This window comes from Apteryx rowi, unplaced genomic scaffold (assembly GCF_003343035.1).
Source record: "Apteryx rowi isolate R43461 unplaced genomic scaffold, aptRow1 scaffold_9, whole genome shotgun sequence".
NCBI classification, from domain to species: domain Eukaryota; kingdom Metazoa; phylum Chordata; class Aves; order Apterygiformes; family Apterygidae; genus Apteryx; species Apteryx rowi.
The window spans coordinates 6357721-6365229 of record NW_020451204.1 but is presented as its reverse complement, the minus strand read 5'-3'; the positions used below and the strand labels follow the sequence as shown (position 1 = coordinate 6365229).

The 7509-nt window shown below is 40.6% G+C and overlaps 1 long non-coding RNA gene across 4 annotated transcripts; it reads left to right on the top strand.

The window, feature by feature from the left end:
• The first annotated feature begins 38 nt into the window (after nucleotides 1–38).
• Nucleotides 39–6913, top strand: LOC112978132. 4 transcript variants are annotated; one of them, XR_003257756.1, is made up of 4 exons: nucleotides 39–361; nucleotides 520–2682; nucleotides 3527–3606; nucleotides 6634–6913. It is a non-coding gene; the product is annotated as an uncharacterized LOC112978132 (long non-coding RNA). The 4 variants fall into 4 exon arrangements; XR_003257754.1 differs by having other exon boundaries at nucleotides 39–687; nucleotides 1554–2682; XR_003257755.1 differs by having other exon boundaries at nucleotides 39–1686; nucleotides 2435–2682.
• The last annotated feature ends 596 nt before the right edge of the window (nucleotides 6914–7509 follow it).

Here is a 7509-nt window from a genome sequence, read left to right as displayed (position 1 = left end):
CCTCCATGCTGTTTTCTTTTCTTTATCTATCTTTCTCTCTCTCTCTCTCTCTTTTTTTTTTTTTTAAGTGTAATTATACTATTGCTACTTGCTATTATTTCTTTGTTCAGTTCTGCAAGCTGTGATGTCCAGTGGTTATCTAGAGTATCTCTGGCTGCACGCCAAAGTTCTGGGCGAGTAGGTTATCTCCAAGTATATTGTCCACTTTATTTTGTTTATTTTACTTATCAGCACAAAGTATGTGATGGTTTTGAATTGTTTCCTCTGTAAGTCAGAAGACTGCGCCTGCTATAACCTAGAGGAGGGTTCGTGACCAGCTGTGTACGTGGAACAAATGGTGAAATCCATCTTTTCCCCAATGGTATGTTAATCTGCCCAACTGCAGCACATTCACTGCTAACTCTGCTTTGCCTAGCTCTGCTCTACAAACTCACAGGAGTCGAGACATACCATGCAGTTCTCCTGCTGAATAGAATTTAGTGTGTTTTGCTGAACCAACTCTTTAAATGTGTTTCCCAGATATTGTGGTATTAATTCTTCGAAATTCAGACCAAGGAAGAGAAGAAAATCTCCGCTAATCATTACTACTACCAGCAAGAATGACAAGGGCTTCTGTCTATGAATAAATGAGTCACTAGAGAGGAACCTGTCTTGTGCATCATGCAAGGCTTAAATTTCCAGTCTCTGGTAATTTCAAAATCTCTGGTAAAACTTGGATCATCTTTTTTTCTACACAGTAGTGTTCTCTACAGACACCTTTTGGAAGGCTAGAAATTTTCTTTYGTGAGTAGCTTAAAACCTCATGATCCTTTTCCTAGAAAAAGGTATCCCGTTGTCCGAGTTGTTTGTTTGCAACAAAACCTCAAAGCAGTAACTGAGTTTGACTTTGCTTCAAAAAAATGAATAAAAATAATTGTTAGCATTTTTTTTGCAGCAGCAGCAGTTCTGAGCCCCAAAACAAAGCATCCAATTTCAATTGTCTGTCCAAAAAATACTGACCTAATTCTTTTTTTTTTTGCTGACATTTTGTAAAGTTTGCTCTGTATTCTGATATAAAATCGTTGTATTGATTGTATTCTGATACAAAACCGTGGAGCTGGCTTTTGTTGATTTTTCTTTATGGTCATGGACAAGACTGTCGCTATGTAGATTATCTAATTGGATTAAAAAACCCTCACTAGATTAAATGTACACAAAGCAGTTGGATGCTGTTATGTGAAAGCACTTGTTACAAAGATCTGTCCTATTTCCAACTGGTTCTAGATGTGTGTAAGAAGCTGACGATGAGCAGGAAAATGTAAATGTACTGTTTTGTAGATGCTGGGGTGTTTTTACTTGTTATGCTGATTAGTCCATCAGCCGGTTGTGAAACCAACAGTTCTTGTTTGCTAAATCTTCTAACATTCAAGCCATGTTTATCTTTAAGGATGAGGATGTGTGGAGGAAGGTAGTTTAATGAATAAGGTGAGTGAAAATTTACAACAGTCAAGTTGCAATATCATTAAAACCTTTCATGACAAGACCCCCCCCCCTTTTTTTTGTCTGATTTTCAGAGAAACTTCCCTTCACAGCTGCTGAATCCAGCTCCTGGCAAACCCCTTTTCAGTTGAAATGCTGGCCAAAGCCACTCAGTTGTTTCCTGATGGCTGGAATTTACATTCCTAAGTTGCTTCCTGACTCTGTAAGGTGAAATTGCAGTGTTGCCCTTAGTGAGAGTTGATGTGACTATTTATTTCTAAATGTACCACTGAATTCAAAGTGGGTGATTTTTTAGTTGTGAAGTGCTCTGTTRTCAGCACCTAATCAGTTGAGGAGTGCAATGATTTGTATAAGAWGTTTTATGATTTGTTTTGCTAAATAAAAGATTGAAATATAAGCTACAGAAGGATTTCTATTCCTGTGCATAGAGAGGGCTAGCAACGTCCAAAGTCATGCAGCCTTAAGCAATCAGCAGATACTGAAACACCTTAAAATCTGCTCCTTTTGAATCGATTTTTGAGAGGCTGGCATCAAAAAAAGCTATGAGAAATAAAAGAACAGTGAGTAGTTCTTTTTATCAGCTTTGTCCAATCACTTATACAAATGGAGTGTACTTTCATTTGCATATGCAGATATATCTGCCCACATCTATTTCCACTACATCGATTAACACTATTTCTGTGGGAAGGCTGCTTGTAAATTCTGTCAGATTATGAGAGGAGTGGAGATCAAGAAGAAAAAAACTTTTATAGTGGGAATGTTCACTAGCCTAAGAAATAAATTTGATAAGTAGCTTGTATTCTCTGAAACCTAGCATCTCTCAGAATCTCTCTTTAGTATTTTGATTTCCTCAGCATTCCGCTTTCCCCCTCCTCTGCACTGAGGGAAAAATAATGCTCTTTAAAATTATCTGTGAGGGTACATAAGTCTGAATACTTTTGTCTTTTTTTTTCAGGTGTTACTTTGATTTTGATTTTGTATTTTGGTAGAAATTCCAGAATTATTTATCCTTTTTTGCCGAAGAGAACTAGTGGGATTGTGCAGCAAACCCGAGCGACTGAGTGGGAACAGATAGGCACAGTGGCCAATACTTATTGTTTTATTGACTTTTTTTTGCTGAGCGTCTGGCAAACAGCTGGGAGGAGTGATCTTCTGGGGGAACACCAAAAGATATGACTGCAACCTCTGTGGCCAGTGCTTGAGGTGAGGGAAGGCAATAAATACCCCCTTACTCAGTCTTTAGATGGATGTTCTTCCACTGTTAGGTGATTGAGTGGGGAGAGGGAGGGAGGAGGGGACCCCTTGGGGGAGCTATAGGAACTCAGCAGGAACAATACCTCTGTGAAGGCGACTTCTAGAGCTCAGCTCAGTAAATGCTGAGATCAACTGGCATTGCAAGACCCAGCTATGCAGGAGGAGAGTTTTATAGCCTCCCATGTCCTTAGTGCTTGGAGTGGCCATGATGGATCYAGCTGTCCCTGGTGCTTCTGAAGGCATCTGTCTTTAGGAGATGGTAGGTACTCACAGCTCAGGATTTAGGGACAGCTGTGATCCAGAGTTTCTCATGCTTGACCCTGTTTCTCATGCTTGAGAGAGATGCCAGGCTGCAGTGCCTCAATAAGYGGTAGGGTTTGCCCAAAGCATGTTCAGTGGGTGGCAGGATCTAGAGACAGGATTTTGCTTTTGTGGAAGGCAGCAGTTCCCRGATGTTCAACTTGGTGGCAGCCTGTCTCTTGACAAATGAATAGTTGCATCACAACCATTTGTCTTGCAAATGGAGGAGTTTCTCCAAGCATTTCTAAACCAGCTTTGATCTGGTTTGGTCTGGATCCAAYAGCAGCAGTTTAGATGTCAGCACAGACTGTGCTGCTCCAGACTCTGATTCCAGGTACGCACCTGGTTGTTAGCTCCACTTTAGGGCTATGTCGCTGTGCGTCTTTCCTGCTGTTACTTAAGATAAACTTAAGCTAGTGCTGATACTCTGACAAGTGCTGTTTTGCGCCTCTGCTTGCAATATTGAYGCATCTTCTGCTACGTTTTTTTTAAGGCACAAGAAAGCTGTCGCCCCACATCTCCATCCTTCAAAGTGGGAAAATGGCAACAAAAAATGGTCCTGATACTTCTAAGGTAAAATATATTTGTGTTCAGATATACATTCCTATTGTAATAGGTCATTCAAGGTATGTCCCTGCCCCTACGACTGAACTCTTAGAATTGTAGAATAATTCAGTTTGGAAGGGACCTCTTGTGGTCTTCTGGTCCAAAGCAGGGCCTACCTTGAAGTCACATTAGGTTACTCAGGACTGTGTCCAACCGAGTTTTCAATATCTCCATGGATACAAACTTCACAATCTCTCTGGACCCCTGTTCCRGTGTTTGACCACCCCACCTTGAAGAATTTTCTCCTTATATCCAATCGGAATTGTTCTTCCTGCAGTTTGTGCCTATTGTCTCTCATAGTTTTGCTGTAAATCTCCAAGAAGAGTTTGGCTCTGCCTTCTCTATATCCTCCCATTCGGTAGTTGTAGATAGCTGTAAGATCCCCCTGGAGCCTTCTCTTCTCCAAGCTGAACTATTTTCTCAGCCTTTCCTTGCGCATCATGTGCTTCAGCCTGCTCATCTTGGTAGCCCTCCACTGGACTCTCTCTAGTATGTCAATATCTCTCATGTTCCAAGGAGCCCAAAACTGGACATATTGTCCAGATATGGCTTTGCAAGTGCTAGATAGAGAGGAAGAATCACTTCCCTTGACCTGCTGACTGTACTCTTACTAGTACAGCCTAGCATTCAGCTGGCCTTCTTCATTGCAAGGGCACACTGCTGGCTCATATTCAACTCGTTGTCCATCGAGTCCTTTTCTGCAAAGCTGTTTCCTGGCCAGTCAGGGCCAAGCCTGTCCTGCTGCATGGGATTAATCCATGCCAGGTACAGCACTCTGCATTTACCTTTGCTGAACTTCAAGGGATTCCTGCCAACCCATATTTTCACCCCATTGAGGTCCTTCTGAGTGGCAGCTCTGCCCTCCAGCAGTACTGAGTGCTCCTCAGTCATCTGCCGACTTCCTGAGAGCTCATTCTGTCCCATTTTCCAGGTCACTAATAAAGACATCAAACAGAATCATCTCCACTTCTGACTCCTGAGAGATGCCACTAGTATTCAGCTGGACTTCAGTACTGCTGATCACAACTCTGTGAACCCAGCAATTCAGCCAGTTATCCACCCGCACTATAGTCTGCCTGTCCCAACCCATCTCATAAACTTGGCTACAAGGATACTAATGTCAAAAGCCTTCCTAAGGTGAAGGTAAATAACACCCCCATTGCTCTCCCCTGGTCCACAGAGCCAGTCAGTCCATCACAGAAGGCAAGAACACTGGTCAGGCACAATTTGCCCTTGATAAATCTGTGCAGGCTGTTCCAAATTGTCTTGTCCTTCATGTGCCTGGACATGGCAAATTCAGGAGGATTTACTCTGCAACCTTTCTGGAGATTGAGGTGTGGCTGACTAGCTTATGGTTCCCTAGATCSTTCTTCTTGCCCTTCGTGAAGATGAGTGTTATGTTTGCCTTTTTTCAGTCAGTGTGAACCTTTGCCAGGACAGAGAGCAGCTTTGCAATGATATTAGCTCCTACAGATGCATCCCATTTGGTCCCATGGATTTGGGAATGTCTCGTGATCTCTAACTCAGTCTTCTTTACTGTGGGTAATGCTTCATGCCCCAGACTCTGCTGCCAGGCTCAAGAACCTGGGAGGCCTGCAAACAGACCAAACCAGAGAAGACCAGAGAAAGCAATGAGTCCCTTGACCTTTTCCATCACTAGATCCCCCTTCTTGTTCTCTCTTGGGTCCACATTTTCCTTTGTCTCCCTTCTGTTAGCTGACATACCTGCAGAAACCTTTCTTAAATCTCATGGTGATGGGAAATGAACCTGCATGTTGGTGGTGGATTTTTGTTGCTGTTCTTGTTATTGTCTCATTTGCATCTGTTTTCCCTGACATGTAAGTTAAAAAACTAATTTTGCTGAGCTGCAACAGCTGCCACTTCCCAGCACAGTAAATTAAGCTTTCAGAAGACCTCATATTTGGAATTACAGTTCTGATCATAATGTGGATTTTAATAGTCAATTGAGATGCTTATTAAATTATAACGCTGTGCATTAGGACTGTTCCTGTAGTGCTTTAGAAATCCTGATCATTTAGTTTTTATTATTTTGTGATTTAATGAACAGAAAACATTAAAACTTAAAGCCAAATGCAAAACAGCTATATAGAAACGTTCTATAAAATTCAGGAAAATGACAGATAAAGCTGTAAAAAATTCTTTCCAAAGACACAATCCCTGTTAAATGCCATTAATTTTAATAGGAAGATGAATGTCACCATCAGTTTTCTTAACAAAGAAAATCTCTTCCTCATTTCTTTACTAAGTTCATAATACCTAGTCTGTACTTTAGTGAAGCTTATCAAATGGATTTGAAAATGATTCACTGTTTTGTTTTTTTTTAATCAGAGTAAAATACAAAGGACAGATTTTTTTCATATCCATACACAGAACAGAACAAACACTGTTTTTAAAGAGCGTGAATACACCACAACCAACAGTTTTGCTATTTATGTTACTGTGTGGTTCTACGCTCTGCACCATAGAGATGTGGCTGCTACACTTGAAATCAATCTTTGGTTACATTAAAGTATGTGTCCAAAATGCTTTGATCATACGCTGTATTAACATGAGGATACAAATAAAGAGCAGTCACATCAACCCTCCATTCCTCCATGGCTAGGTAGGTGAGGTATTTTGAATTATTTGCGGGTGTGATGTCATATAGCCGTCCAGTAACTTGAGAATTACTGCGCAAGCCAGTATTACTGGTTATTACCAATAGTATTACCAAGATTACCAGAGAAGCAATAAATTAAAAGAAATAATTGTATTTAGCGGTCAGGGAAAAAAAAATTTTTTTTGAGGTTTGATCTGTTCTTGTTTAAAAATGCATATTAAAAATGCATATATATATATAAAAATAAATATATATATGCACACACATATATGTGTGTATATGTATACACACACACACAAGCATCTGAGTTCTCAAACTCCTAAATCAGTATAATAAAATCACTAACTACACTTTATTTTTGTTTATTTTTTCAGATGTGAAAGATGCTTTTCCTTAAGACACTGGTAAACAAATACATGCAATGGAAGAAATATCTACATCAGAAGCAGGTCCTTGTCAGAATTTTTATGCGTAGTATTGCTCCACATTGTCCGTTAGATGGGACTTTTATCTTCATTTTGAAGCAGACTGAAGATTTATCAGGGTTTTTGTTTTAGTTTGGGTTATGAAGGCAATTACAGTATATATCTGAATTATAAACAGACCTTTCAGTGCAGTTATAATTAGGACTTCAATAATAAAGCTGTTACTCTAGTTGCTTTTGTGATTTTTTTTTCCCTTCCCCTCACTTGAATTTTGTTTTAGGGCCTTCTATTAACTTGCTGTTTACCTGTGACCAAGAGTTTTCCTATGGATCAGAGGTCAAAGGTCTATATTTGTGGTCGATAAAGGGCTGGGTGCTGTTGTTACCAGGGGCCTGGGACAAGAATGCACCCAAGGATACAATTCTCTCAGCTGTGACTGGTACATCCTGAAGGAGTACAGATAAACCAGCAGAAACCGGTTGAAACCAAGGTAAGGAACGAGACAGCTTTCTCAGACAAAGAGATGAGCCAAGCCGAGACCACATATGGAAAAGGAGCTCAGAGTTCGTGGAAAGACACTAAGAGGCACCTCTTCAGCAACCACTAGGGACCACCAGAGACCCCCATAGAAGCCCCTCGGAGACTCGGACCGCATGCGTAATGACTATGCAAATATGATAACTAGTTCCAGGAAATAGAATGAATATGTATACTCATTGCAGGAAATGTAATGCATATGTATGTAACAGAGCAATATAAGCTTTGGCTAATCACAGAATCACAGAATCGCTGAGGTTGGAAGGGACCTCTGGAGATCATCTAGTC